The 14,615-nt window shown below is 42.9% G+C and overlaps 1 protein-coding gene across 1 annotated transcript in view; it reads right to left on the bottom strand.

Moving 5' to 3' along the window:
- Positions 1 to 14,184, bottom strand: part of LOC136588133 (zinc finger protein 665-like) — a 102,097-nt gene extending 87,913 nt beyond the window's left edge. Inside the window, exon 1 of the mRNA XM_066587137.1 lies at positions 14,146 to 14,184. The gene's annotated coding sequence lies outside the window, so the exon portion shown is untranslated. The remainder of the gene's footprint in view (positions 1 to 14,145) is intronic.
- Between the last annotated feature and the right edge of the window lie 431 nt (positions 14,185 to 14,615).

The following is a 14,615-nucleotide window of genomic DNA, read 5'->3' as shown; positions in this document are numbered from 1 at the left end:
TACTAACACAACGCTTACCCCTGGCAAAGAAACCGCAAAATGAAGTAGCCAGACGGGATGGGGGAGAAGCACTTTATCTGCTAGTGTGACTGCCACATATTCAAACCCTGTACTGCATGCATCTGATAGTCTGACCATAAAAAGGACACTTTAACAACCCGTAACATAAGCCAGAGGCAAGAAACTCGACACATTGTAAAACCTCTCCAAAGAGGGAAACACAAAGCAACCTATCATGGGACCTACCAGACAAAATGCAACAATTGATAAATTAAAAGCGTTCGCCAGAAGCGAAACCCGCAAAGACCCAAGCTCTGAATCCACTCTAGCTGCCCCGGCGGGTTCATCCCCCCCCCCCCCCCCCGAAAAAGGACATCAATTCAAACCCACCGGAGGGTACAGTCCAAACCCTGCAACAACTATCCGAGCAGTTATTAACTGCAATCCAGACATCCACGACCACCCTCACCAGCAAAATTGACGAAGTTAAAATGGATGTGAGCCTCCTCAGACAGGACCTCCAAAACCTGAAAGAGAGAGTTACAAATACGGAAGACAGAATATCCACACTAGATGACACCGTCTCTCCAATGTCGGCCGCAATACGAGACCTCACACAGAAAGCCGAATATTGGAGACAAAAAGCAGACAACCTTGAAAATCGTTCACGATGAAATAATCTGCGCATAGTGGGCCTGCCAGAACGAACCGAGGGACAAAGACCTGAAGAATTCTTGGAGAAGTGGCTCCGCGAACTTCTCCCCAATGCTGGTCTATCACAGGTTTTTGTTATCGAACGGGCCCACCGTGTACCAATAAAGCCGCCCATACCCCGGGCCCCACCTAGACCCCTACTAGCAAAATTACTCAACTCTCGTGACAGAGACATCATTCTGCAAGCTGCCAGAAAAGGAGGACCCCTACGCCATGACAATGCCACAGTATCTATCTTCCCAGATTTTTCAGCGGATCTCCAAAAACAAAGAGCATCATTCTTTGGTGTTAAAAGGCAACTTCGAGATCTACAGCTCCCGTACTCCATGGTGTACCCAGCACGACTGCGAGTGATCGACGGAGACCGCACCCATTTCTTAACTTCGCCATCTGAAGCAGAAGAATGGTTAACTACCAGACGACGACCAGAAAGACTGTAACGTATACACAACCTAACCATTCATTTTCTCCCTTTAGATGTTGGGACTTCCATATCATGCACGAACGTGTTACTAAAACCATTTAACCCTATTGCAAACTCTTGTACCAAAGATGGGATCCGCCAGAAAGCGAACTACAATAAATTCTTTAATACGCTCCTGGCGACCACATGTATTATGCCTACAGGAGACCCACCTCACGCCGGAAACCTCTAAAATCTTGTCAAAGCCATGGATCCAGTGGTCAGCACACTCATATGACACATCATATTCTAGGGGGGTATCTTTATTGATAGAAAGATCACTTAGATGGGAAGTGGAACAATTGAAAAGAGACTCAGAAGGCAGATTTATTTTCGTAAGATCCAAAATAAATAATGACCCATACGTCCTTCTATGCTACTACAACCCACCATCAACATCAACAGCCCTTCTGGCAGAAGGTATACAATTTGCTTCATTCTCGCCAGATGCAACGATTATTTGCATGGGATACATGAATATGGTCATGGATCCGCTCCTGGATAGATTTGGGGGTGGTGCTCGGAGGGCGGGAGACACGAGCCTGACCCGCCTAGCTTCTATGATCTCAGTAACGGGGTGGCTAGATTTATGGCGAGTATTTCACCCTCATCAGCAGGAGTTTTCCTGCCATGCAGCCCACAACCATGCGCTGAGTCGAATAGATTATATATTCGGATCCCCCTCACTATTCCCAAGAATTGAATCCATAGAATTCCTCCCAAGAGGGATCTCAGACCACTCACCAATCCGCATGACCCTCAAAAATCCAGGCCCCCTGTTATTAAGAGGCAGCGAATACAACCGTTCTGGCTCTCACTGCTCGGCCCAAATGATCGTATAGTAGAGCAAATCCAAATATTTTATGAAGCACACGAAGCAAACCCTGACATGATGTTGGTATGGGAGGCCTTTAAACCATATCTTAGAGGCTGCTTCAAATCCTCAATCTCCTTTATTTAAAAAGCCACAGCAAAAGAAGAAGATCAACTAGCGGAACAATGTCAACGTCTAGAAAAATAATTTATTTCTGACCCCTCAGACACCAAAAGAGACAAATGGTTGCAAGCAGGTAGAGAGTATCTATTATACCTAAAAGAGAAGGCCCAGAGAAAACTGTTCTTTACCCGTCAGTCCTTCTTCGAACTAGGCAACCAGTCCAGTAAACTACTAGCTTTTATGGCCCGACAAAAGACTGCCCCTCCGTCTATACTTAGGATCAAATCAACTGAGGGCACAATAATTACAGACCCCAAAGATATACTAGGTAGATTCCAACAATTTTACCATGACCTATACCAATCCCAAACTAACTATTTCCCTGCAGAACTAGAGACTTATTTAACCAATATAACATTCCCAGTACTGCAAGAAACACACAGATCTCTATTAGACTGCCCTATTACAACAGAGGAGATTGAGGAGGCAATGAAGGATATGGCAAAAAAATAAGACCACGGGTACAGATGGCCTACCAGTAAAGGTCTATCTACACTATAAAGAAGAAATCACACCACACCTACTCTCGTTATATAAATATATATTCGGGGAAAAAAAAAACCTTCCAGAGTTGATGCTAGAGGCCAACATAGTCCTTATCTTAAAACCCAATAAAAACCAAGAGGAATGTGGGTCATATAGACCTATCTCCCTCCTAAACACAGAATACAAAATCCTTACCAAAGTGCTAGCTTCCAGGCTGAATCAAGCAATTAAAGACATCATACACCCTGACCAATCCGGCTTCATCCTGGGAATGTCTACGTCAGACAACATCAGAAGGACACAGGTGATCACTCAGGTGGGGTGGAGGTGGAGATCGAATTGGATGCAGCTAAGGCATTCGACTCAGTAGAATGGCCATATCTGATAGAAGTTCTACGAAAATTCGGAGAATCGTTCATTAAATGGGTTTCTATCCTACATAGTGCCCCGACGGCCAGAATAGTGGTGAATGGCCTGACCTCCCCCTCCTTCCCACTTTACAGGGGAACCCGACAGGGATGCCCGCTCTCCCCCCTCCTATTCGCAATTGCCATAGAACCCCTGGCCTTAAAGATTCGGCAACACACACTATATAAGGGAATCCAGATAGGACAGGATAGGGCTATATGCAGATGACATAATACTCTACATGTCAGAACCCAAAAGCACTCTGCCGTTGGCCATCTCTCAAATAGATGAATTCGGAAATTTCTCAGGCCTATGTATAAATTGGCAGAAGTCTACCCTTATGCCGCTAAGAGCAGAGGAGTGGCGGGCGGGAGAGATGTTTCGCAACCTACAAATTGTCCCCCAATTCAAATACTTAGGGATCTATATCACAAGAGACCACACCCAAAGTTTTGATTTAAACATCGCGCCCCTAATGACAACCCTACAATCAAAACTAAAAGCCTGGAGGCCCCTACCGTTGTCTGTAGCGGGCAGAGTAAAGCTTATTAAAATGATAATACTCCCCAAATATTTATACTGTTTAGAACACGCAGAAACAACAGTACCACAGAAATTCTTCAAAAAAACTAATTCATTAATAATATCATTTGGGGGAAATCCAGAGCCAAACTCCGCATGGAAACCCTACAAAGACCTAAAGAACTAGCAGGCATGGTATTACCAGACTTTAAAATAGATTATCTAGCGGGGCAAGTCAGATATATACACCACTGGCTGTCGGGCTCTCCTCTCCCGAACTCCGAGCACCACCTGATGTTCTTCCTCTCAGAGGCATCGCTCTGGATCCTCCTGGAAAAACCAGGACTACTGACCAGACAAATGCTGCCCATTCATAGACTTACAACAAATGTTTGGATGGCATGTAAGCAAATGACTAAACAAGAAGATACCCCCTTGGAAACTCCCTTATGGGATAACAGAGCATTACCACACCTATTGAACCTCCCAGACAGACAGTTCTGGTTAAACTTGGGAATCACCACACTAGAACACCTTTATATTGATGGAATACTAGCCTCCTTTGAGCAACTACAGCAATTATATCAGGTACCTAGAACGGGCTTTTTTTAGATACCTACAACTCAGACATGCCCTGACAACACAATTCCCAGAACCCAGACGACCCTTCTCTACATATCCATTAATAGGTATACTGCGCACCCAAGGCCCTAAGGGCCTAATCTCGATGCTATATACTCACCTATTACACTCTAAGATCCCTGATATGCAAATGGCGGTGTTGGAAAGATGGAGAGAACTTATCCCATCATTGACTAATGAGGACTGGGAGTCCGCAATGGCCACATACACCGAGGTCTCACCAGCCGCGAACAATAAGCTAACCCAATTATATATTCTGCACCAGCACTATTTGACACCGACTAGACTCCATAAAATGAATAGATCAGCTACTAGTCAATGTCACCGCTGCCGTGCACCTAATGCAAATTTTAATCATCTGATTTGGGGTTGCCCGATGGTATACACGTACTGGGAAGAAGTCACAGAGTTTCTAACCCAACTAATGGGAATACCAATACCACCAGACCCAGCGATGTGTTTGTTAGGTATCATAGATGAAGAACAATGGCAATACCATGATAAAATATTTCTTACCAAAGTACTATTCCATGCCCGTAAAGTTATAGCTCTTGATGGATGGATAGGCGCCCCCCGACAATCACAAAATGGCAGAATATCATTAATTCTATCTTACCATACGGAAAAAATAGTCTACAAAAATAGAAAATACCCCGAAAAATTTTATAAGGTTTGGGGGATTTGGTGCGGGTCAACAAATACAAACCTCACACAAGAAATGTTTCAAAATGTATTAAGAAGAACCACACCCAGACTTGACATGTAAAATAAGTAACAATGTCATCAATACTATGGATGCACGTATTAACATATGCTTGGTAAACACAGAGGAAAATGTAACATATTTGTGTACCGAATATCTGTACTAAAGAGCTTCATGATGTATGCAAAGTTATTTTAACATTTATTGTACGTAATGCATACTGTTCAATAAAACGAGTAAAAAAAAAAAAAAAGAATACAAGGAGAGAACAACAGAAAGGACACCATTGTAGGCATTTACTATAGGCTGCCTGGACAAGCACAAGATATGGAGGAACTCTTTATACATCAGATGGCCAAGCTCTCAAAGAAGCCCAACATAGTGATCATGGGAGATTTTACCGATCCAGACGTTTGTTGGGAATCTCTCTCAGGTAAAAGTAATGGATCCAACAAATTCTTATCCGCTCTGGCTGATAACTTTATCTTCCAAAAGGTAGAAGAGAAAACAAGGGGATCTGCTATCTTGGACCTAATTCTTACCAACAGGGAGGAAATGGTTGAGGAAGTAAGAGTGGCTGGGACCTTAAGAGGCAGTGATCATGCTATCCTTGGATGTTGGATAAAAAGGGGAGGAAGACCTGAGAAGACTCAGACCTCAAGGTTGGATTTCAGAAAGGCAGATTTCAATGACCTCAGAAAGAGGATAGGAAGAATCCAATGGCTGGATGTTCTTAAGGACAGAAATGTCCAAGAAGGTTGGGAAATATTGTGAAATGAGATTCTCAAAGTACAATCGTTACCAATCCCTAAAAGAAGGAAGAATGGTAAGCATTTAAAGAGACCAGGATGGATGAACACAGAACTTGCATACCTGTTAATCAAATGGAAAAAGGGGGGAATAGCTAAAGAAGAATAAATTGCGATTTGCAGAAACTGTAGGGCATGTCTCAGAAAAGCTAAAGCTAATAGTGATTTAAGGCTTGCAACTGAGGCCAAAAGCAATAAAAAGGATTTGGGGGGGGGGGGGGGTATGCAAAAGCAAAAGAAAAGTCAAAGATGCTATTGGATGCATACAAGATGAGAATGGTGAATTGGTTAAGAATAATGTGGAGAAGGCCGAACTTTTAAATTCTGATTTGGTATCTGTTTTCTCTCAGAAAGTAGATGGAACATCAACTGATCTTCCCTGTGCTATTGGGGGAATAAAAGAATGCAGGCTATCTGTAAGCAGAGAGATGGTGAGGGAACACTTAACTAACTTACATGAATTCAAGTCTCAAGGTCCAGATGAATTACATCCTAGGATACTAAAGGAAGCAGCAGAGGTAATTGCTGAACCACTCGCCATAATCTTTGAAAATTCCTGGAGAACAGGAGAAGTCCCAGAAGATTAGAAAAGGGCAAATGTTGTCGCTATCTTCAAAAAAGGGAAGAAGGTGGATCCAGGAAACTACAGGCCTGTGAGCCTGACTTCTATACCGGGAAAGATCTCTGAACAAATTATTAAACAGCATGTATGCAAGTACTTGGATGAGAATGGAGTAATTAACCAAAGCCAGCATGGGTTTGTAACCAACAAGTCATGCCAGACTAATCTAATTTTCTTCTATGACAGAATCACCGACTGGATTGATCAAGGAAATGCGGTGGATATAGTATATCTTGACTTTAGTAAAGCATTTGACAAAGTATCTCATACCATACTTATTGAAAAAAAATGACCAAATATGGGATTGACAAGGTGGATTCACAACTGGCTGAGTGATCGCATAGCAGCAACTTATTCTGCAGCGCTTTCAGGTAATTTATTTATACGTGGGTGTAACCAATAGGAGCATGGATAGTTCATAGGAGCATTGATCTTCCTAAAATTTAGGTAAGACAACACGTTCCTTAGTGGTTAGCTCAAGTTTCTGGGATGAAAATGCAAATCATGCTTGACTGTGCAAAAACTGCAAAAAGGGGGGGGGGGGGATTTGTGAAAGCAGCTACGAGTTCCTATCCACCATTTATGTCTTGTTATCTGCTCTTCTTATAGCTATTCATTATCTTTCTTTCATATTATTGTTTCCATCACTAGAAGTCTCATGAGAAACAGTTGCAATCGGACTGAGAGAAGTCCTACCTCTACAGAGACGTCACTGTTCTTGTTGAGTTTTTACTAACCAGTTATAATAAATTAATTATAGTAAGTTATAATTATTACAAGTGAGGCGTGTTCTAGCCTTGTTTCAAATGTCTTTGTATAAAATCTTTTTACAGTTTGTCAAAAAAATCAGATGACTTTTACTCACATCCAATTGTGTGTGAGACTTGTAAGCTTCCTCGCTGCTCGAATATTAAGGCCTCTTGTCCATGGGCGAGTCAGATTCTGCTCACAGTAGCCCACAGCAGGATCAGACACTGCCCGCGGCTGAGGACATTATTTTATCTGTCTGGGTCTTCTTTCTTCTTACTGCTGGTGCTTGCGGGTGCGCTGGCTGGCACGACATGGGCAAGCGCAGTACATTTTAATTTCATTTTCTAAAATCCATTTTTTCCGCGGTATCTGCGGCTAGGCACGATTGAATTGCACACAGGCTGCGGATTGGACGGCTTCCATTGACTTCAACGGAAGCTATCCACATAGGAACCGCAGCAAAATAGAATGCTGCGATTTGTTTTCTGGACCGAAAGGTCCTCAAATCAAATCCGCATGCTTAAATTAAGCGAGGGCGCCCATGCCTCCCTATGGGCGGTTGGAACTGCAGGTGACCTGCGAGAATTCTGCAATTCAGATTTCCTCATGGACATTAGGCCTAACTCATAATTTGGCCACCAGGCAATACATGGTCAGATATTTGGATTTTATATGTTACTACTGACTCCTATGTGTCTAAATGAATCAGGATTTGAGTCAGGCAGAACTACAGATACTGACAATGGCATCAATCAAGTGACTCCTGTAGACCTCATGTGACCCCTGACCTTCAAGGGGTTCTATGAGACTTTTACTATTGATGTAGTACAGAGGAAAAGAAGTAGATGGAGCTTACCCAAGGTAGAGGGCACGGAGCCCAATGGCTTAAATGCAGACACAATATGACAGAAGTGTTGCCAGTCCAGGTGGCATGCCAAACACCGAAGCATGGATGGCATGTAGAAATGTATTTGGAAGTTCATCTATCCCCTACATTTTTCTATTGATGACTTATCTTCAGGATTATAAGGCTGTCCATATTGCAGCAGACTGCTTTAGACCTGCAGGCTCGGCTAGAATTGAATTCAAATTGGACCTATCTGTTTTCAGATGACAGCAAGCTGAGGTAGCATCAGCTAATTGCTGGGGGAGCCCAAGCATGGCATCCTTACTGATTAACTTGATGAGCTACACTAAAGACTTGCATTCAATAGAAAAAGTCCAGGACCACCACTTACAGTTATCAGAAGAGTAACATGACAACGGAATATACAATAAAACAACAATATATACAATAATAGACCATATTTACACTGCAGCCAACCTCCATACAGGACAGTTCACACATACATCCCTAACACTGTATACAATGCTGGACCATATATATATACACTACAGCCAGCCACCATACAGGACGGCTCACACATACATCCCTAACACTGTATACAATGCTGGACTATATATACACTACAGCCAGCCACCATATAGAACAGCTCACACATACATCCCTAACACTATATACAATGCTGGACTATATATACACACTACAGCCAACCTCCATACAGGGCGGCTCACACATACATCCCTAACACTGTATACAATGCTGGACTATATATACACACACTACAGGCAACCTCCATACAGGACGGCTCACACATACATCCCTAACACTATATACAATGCTGGACTATATATATATACACTACAGCCAGTCACCATATAGAACAGCTCACACATACATCCCTAACACTATATACAATGCTGGACTATATATACACACTACAGGCAACCTCCATACAGGACGGCTCACACATACATCCCTAACACTATATACAATGCTGGACTATATATACACACTACAGGCAACCTCCATACAGGACGGCTCACACATACATCCCTAACACTGTATACAATGCTGGACTATATATACACACTACAGCCAACCACCATACAGGACGGCTCACACATACATCCCTAACACTGTATACAATGCTGGACTATATATACACTACAGGCAACCTCCATACAGGGCGGCTCACACATACATCCCTAACACTGTATACAATGCTGGACTATATATACACACTACAGCCAACCTCCATACAGGACAGCTCACACATACATCCCTAACACTATATACAATGCTGGACTATATATACACAATGCAGCCAGCCACCATACAGGACGGCTCACACATACATCCCTAACACTGTATACAATTCTGGACTATATATACACACACACACTACAGGCAACCTCCATACAGGACAGCTCACACACACATCCCTAACACTGTATACAATGCTGGACTATATATATACACTACAGCCAACCTCCATACAGGACAGCTCACACATACATCCCTAACACTATATACAATGCTGGACTATATATACACAATGCAGCCAGCCACCATACAGGACGGCTCACACATACATCCCTAACACTGTATACAATTCTGGACTATATATACACACACACACTACAGGCAACCTCCATACAGGACAGCTCACACATACATCCCTAACACTGTATACAATGCTGGACTATATATACACACTACAGCCAGTCACCATACAGGACAGCTCACACACACATCCCTAACACTGTATACAATGCTGGACTATATATATACACTACAGCCAACCTCCATACAGGACAGCTCACACATACATCCCTAACACTATATACAATGCTGGACTATATATACACAATGCAGCCAGTCACCATACAGGACGGCTCACACATACATCCCTAACACTGTATACAATTCTGGACTATATATACACACACACACACTACAGGCAACCTCCATACAGGACAGCTCACACACACATCCCTAACACTATATACAATGCTGGACTATATATACACTACAGGCAACCTCCATACAGGGCGGCTCACACATACATCCCTAACACTGTATACAATGCTGGACTATATATACACACTACAGCCAGCCACCATACAGGACGGTTCACACATACATCCCTAACACTGTATACAATGCTGGACTATATATACACTACAGCCAGCCACCATACAGGACGGCTCACACATACATCCCTAACACTGTATACAATGCTGGACTATATATATATATACACACTACAGCCAACCTCCATACAGGACAGCTCACACATACATCCCTAACACTATATACAATGCTGGACTATATATACACACTACAGGCAACCTCCATACAGGACAGCTCACACATACATCCCTAACACTGTATACAATGCTGGACTATATATACACTACAGGCAACCTCCATACAGGGCGGCTCACACATACATCCCTAACACTGTATACAATGCTGGACTATATATACACTACAGGCAACCTCCATACAGGGCGGCTCACACATACATCCCTAACACTGTATACAATGCTGGACTATATATACACACTACAGCCAACCTCCATACAGGACAGCTCACACATACATCCCTAACACTATATACAATGCTGGACTATATATACACACTACAGCCAACCTCCATACAGGACAGCTCACACATACATCCCTAACACTGTATACAATGCTGGACTATATATACACACTACAGCCAACCTCCATACAGGACGGCTCACACATACATCCCTAACACTGTATACAATGCTGGACTATATATACACACTACAGCCAACCTACATACATCCCTAACACTGTATACAATGCTGGACTATATATACACACTACAGCCAGTCACCATACAGGACGGCTCACACATACATCCCTAACACTATATACAATGCTGGACTATATATACACACTACAGCCAACCTCCATACAGGACAGCTCACACATACATCCCTAACACTGTATACAATGCTGGACTATATATACACACTACAGCCAACCTCCATACAGGACGGCTCACACATACATCCCTAACACTGTATACAATGCTGGACTATATATACACACTACAGCCAACCTCCATACAGGACGGCTCACACATACATCCCTAACACTGTATACAATTCTGGACTATATATACACACACTACAGCCAACCTCCATACAGGACAGCTCACACATACATCCCTAACACTGTATACAATGCTGGACTATATATACACACTACAGCCAACCTCCATACAGGACAGCTCACACATACATCCCTAACACTGTATACAATGCTGGACTATATATATATATGTATACACACACTATAGCCGGCCACCATACAGGACAGCTCACACACACATCCCTAACACTGTATATAATGCTGGACTATATATACACACACTACAGCCAACCTCCATACAGGACAGCTCACACATACATCCCTAACACTGTATACAATGCTGGACTATATACACACACTACAGCCAACCTCCATACAGGACAGCTCACACATACATCCCTAACACTGTATACAATGCTGGACCATATATATATACACACTACAGCCAACCTCCATACAGGACGGCTCACACATACATCCCTAACACTATATACAATGCTGGACTATATATACACACTACAGGCAACCTCCATACAGGGCGGCTCACACATACATCCCTAACACTATATACAATGCTGGACTATATATACACACTACAGCCAACCTCCATACAGGACGGCTCACACATACATCCCTAACACTGTATACAATGCTGGACTATATATACACACTACAGCCAGTCACCATACAGGACGGCTCACACATACATCCCTAACACTATATATAATGCTGGACTATATATACACACTGCAGCCAGCAACCATACAGGACAGCTCAGACATACATGCCTAACACTATATACAATGCTGGACTATATATACACACTACAGCCAGTCACCATACAGGACGGCTCACACATACATCCCTAACACTGTATACAATGCTGGACTATATATACACACTACAGCCAACCTCCATACAGGACGGCTCACACATACATCCGTAACACTGTATACAATGCTGGACTATATATATACACTACAGCCAGCCACCATACAGGGCGGCTCACACATACATCCCTAACACTGTATACAATGCTGGACTATATATACACACACACTACAGGCAACCTCCATACAGGACGGCTCACACATACATCCCTAACACTATATACAATGCTGGACTATATATATATACACTACAGCCAACCACCATACAGGACAGCTCACACATACATCCCTAACACTGTATACAATTCTGGACTATATATACACACACTACAGCCAACCTCCATACAGGACGGCTCACACATACATCCCTAACACTATATACAATGCTGGACTATATATACACACTACAGCCAACCTCCATACAGGACAGCTCACACATACATCCCTAACACTGTATACAATGCTGGACTATATATACACACTACAGCCAACCTCCATACAGGACGGCTCACACATACATCCCTAACACTATATACAATGCTGGACTATATATATACACTACAGCCAGCCACCATACAGGACAGCTCACACATACATCCCTAACACTGTATATAATGCTGGACTATATATACACACTGCAGCCAGCAACCATACAGGACAGCTCAGACATACATGCCTAACACTATATACAATGCTGGACTATATATACACACTACAGCCAGTCACCATACAGGACGGCTCACACATACATCCCTAACACTGTATACAATGCTGGACCATATATATATATACACACTACAGCCAACCTCCATACAGGACGGCTCACACATACATCCCTAACACTATATACAATGCTGGACTATATATACACACTACAGGCAACCTCCATACAGGACAGCTCACACATACATCCCTAACACTGTATATAATGCTGGACTATATATACACACTGCAGCCAACCTCCATACAGGACAGCTCACACATACATCCCTAACACTGTATATAATGCTGGACTATATATACACACTGCAGCCAACCTCCATACAGGACGGCTCACACATACATCCCTAACACTGTATATAATGCTGGACTATATATACACACTGCAGCCAGCAACCATACAGGACGGCTCACACATACATCCCTAACACTATATACAATGCTGGACTATATATACACACTACAGCCAGTCACCATATAGAACAGCTCACACATACATCCCTAACACTATATACAATGCTGGACTATATATACACACACACTACAGCCAACCTCCATACAGGACGGCTCACACATACATCCGTAACACTGTATACAATGCTGGACTATATATACACACTACAGCCAGTCACCATATAGAACAGCTCACACATACATCCCTAACACTGTATACAATGCTGGACTATATATATATATACACACACTGCAGCCAACCACCATACAGGACAGCTCACACATACATCCCTAACACTGTATACAATGCTGGACTATATATACACACTACAGCCAGTCACCATACAGGACGGCTCACACATACATCCCTAACACTGTATACAATGCTGGACTATATATATATACACACACACTGCAGCCAACCACCATACAGGACAGCTCACACATACATCCCTAACACTGTATACAATGCTGGACTATATATATATACACACACTGCAGCCAACCACCATACAGGACAGCTCACACATACATCCCTAACACTGTATACAATGCTGGACTATATATACACTACAGGCAACCTCCATACAGGGCGGCTCACACATACATCCCTAACACTGTATACAATGCTGGACTATATATATATACACACACTACAGCCAGTCACCATATAGAGCAGCTCACACATACATCCCTAACACTGTATATAATGCTGGACTATATACACACACTACAGCCAACCTCCATACAGGACAGCTCACACACACATCCCTAACACTGTATACAATGCTGGACCATATATATATACACATATACACTGCAGCCAACCTCCATACAGGACAGCTCACACATACATCCCTAACACTATATACAATGCTGGACCATATATATATACACATATACACTGCAGCCAGCCACCATACAGGACAGCTCACACACACATTCCTGACGCTATACACAATTCTGGACCATATATATACTACAGCTCACCCTGCAGATGTTACTTCCTAGTGACTGCAGGACCTTTGGTGATGTCATAGTCATGTGATCAGGCTTTACCTTTTGATGATGTCAGTGTCATGTGATTAGGCTGTTACAGTGTAGTGACTGCAGGACCTTTGCTGATGTCATAGTCATGTGATCAGGCTTTACCTTTTGATGATGTCAGTGTCATGTGACCGGTATCATGGCTTGTAGTAGGTCCTGGTCTCAGGATTCCCTTAACCCTTTACAGACCAGACTATTGAGATCCTAAACGGCCAGACACTTTTTAGTGATTTTGCCTATTTGTTGGTTTTATAGGCTGCTAAAATAATTTTCCTGCATTTTTCTTTCCTCATGAATAAGGTGAGCAGACGTCCTGATTTGGGCGGAACAGTCCCGCTTTGGGATCCTTCCCCCAGGGTCCCAAACAGGACAGCCATCTGTACCCCTTTACTGGGTCCCCGGATGGTACTGTT

The sequence above is a fragment of the Eleutherodactylus coqui genome, chromosome 13 (assembly GCF_035609145.1).
Source record: "Eleutherodactylus coqui strain aEleCoq1 chromosome 13, aEleCoq1.hap1, whole genome shotgun sequence".
NCBI classification, from domain to species: Eukaryota; Metazoa; Chordata; class Amphibia; order Anura; family Eleutherodactylidae; genus Eleutherodactylus; species Eleutherodactylus coqui.
This window is presented reverse-complemented; position numbering and strand designations above follow the sequence as displayed.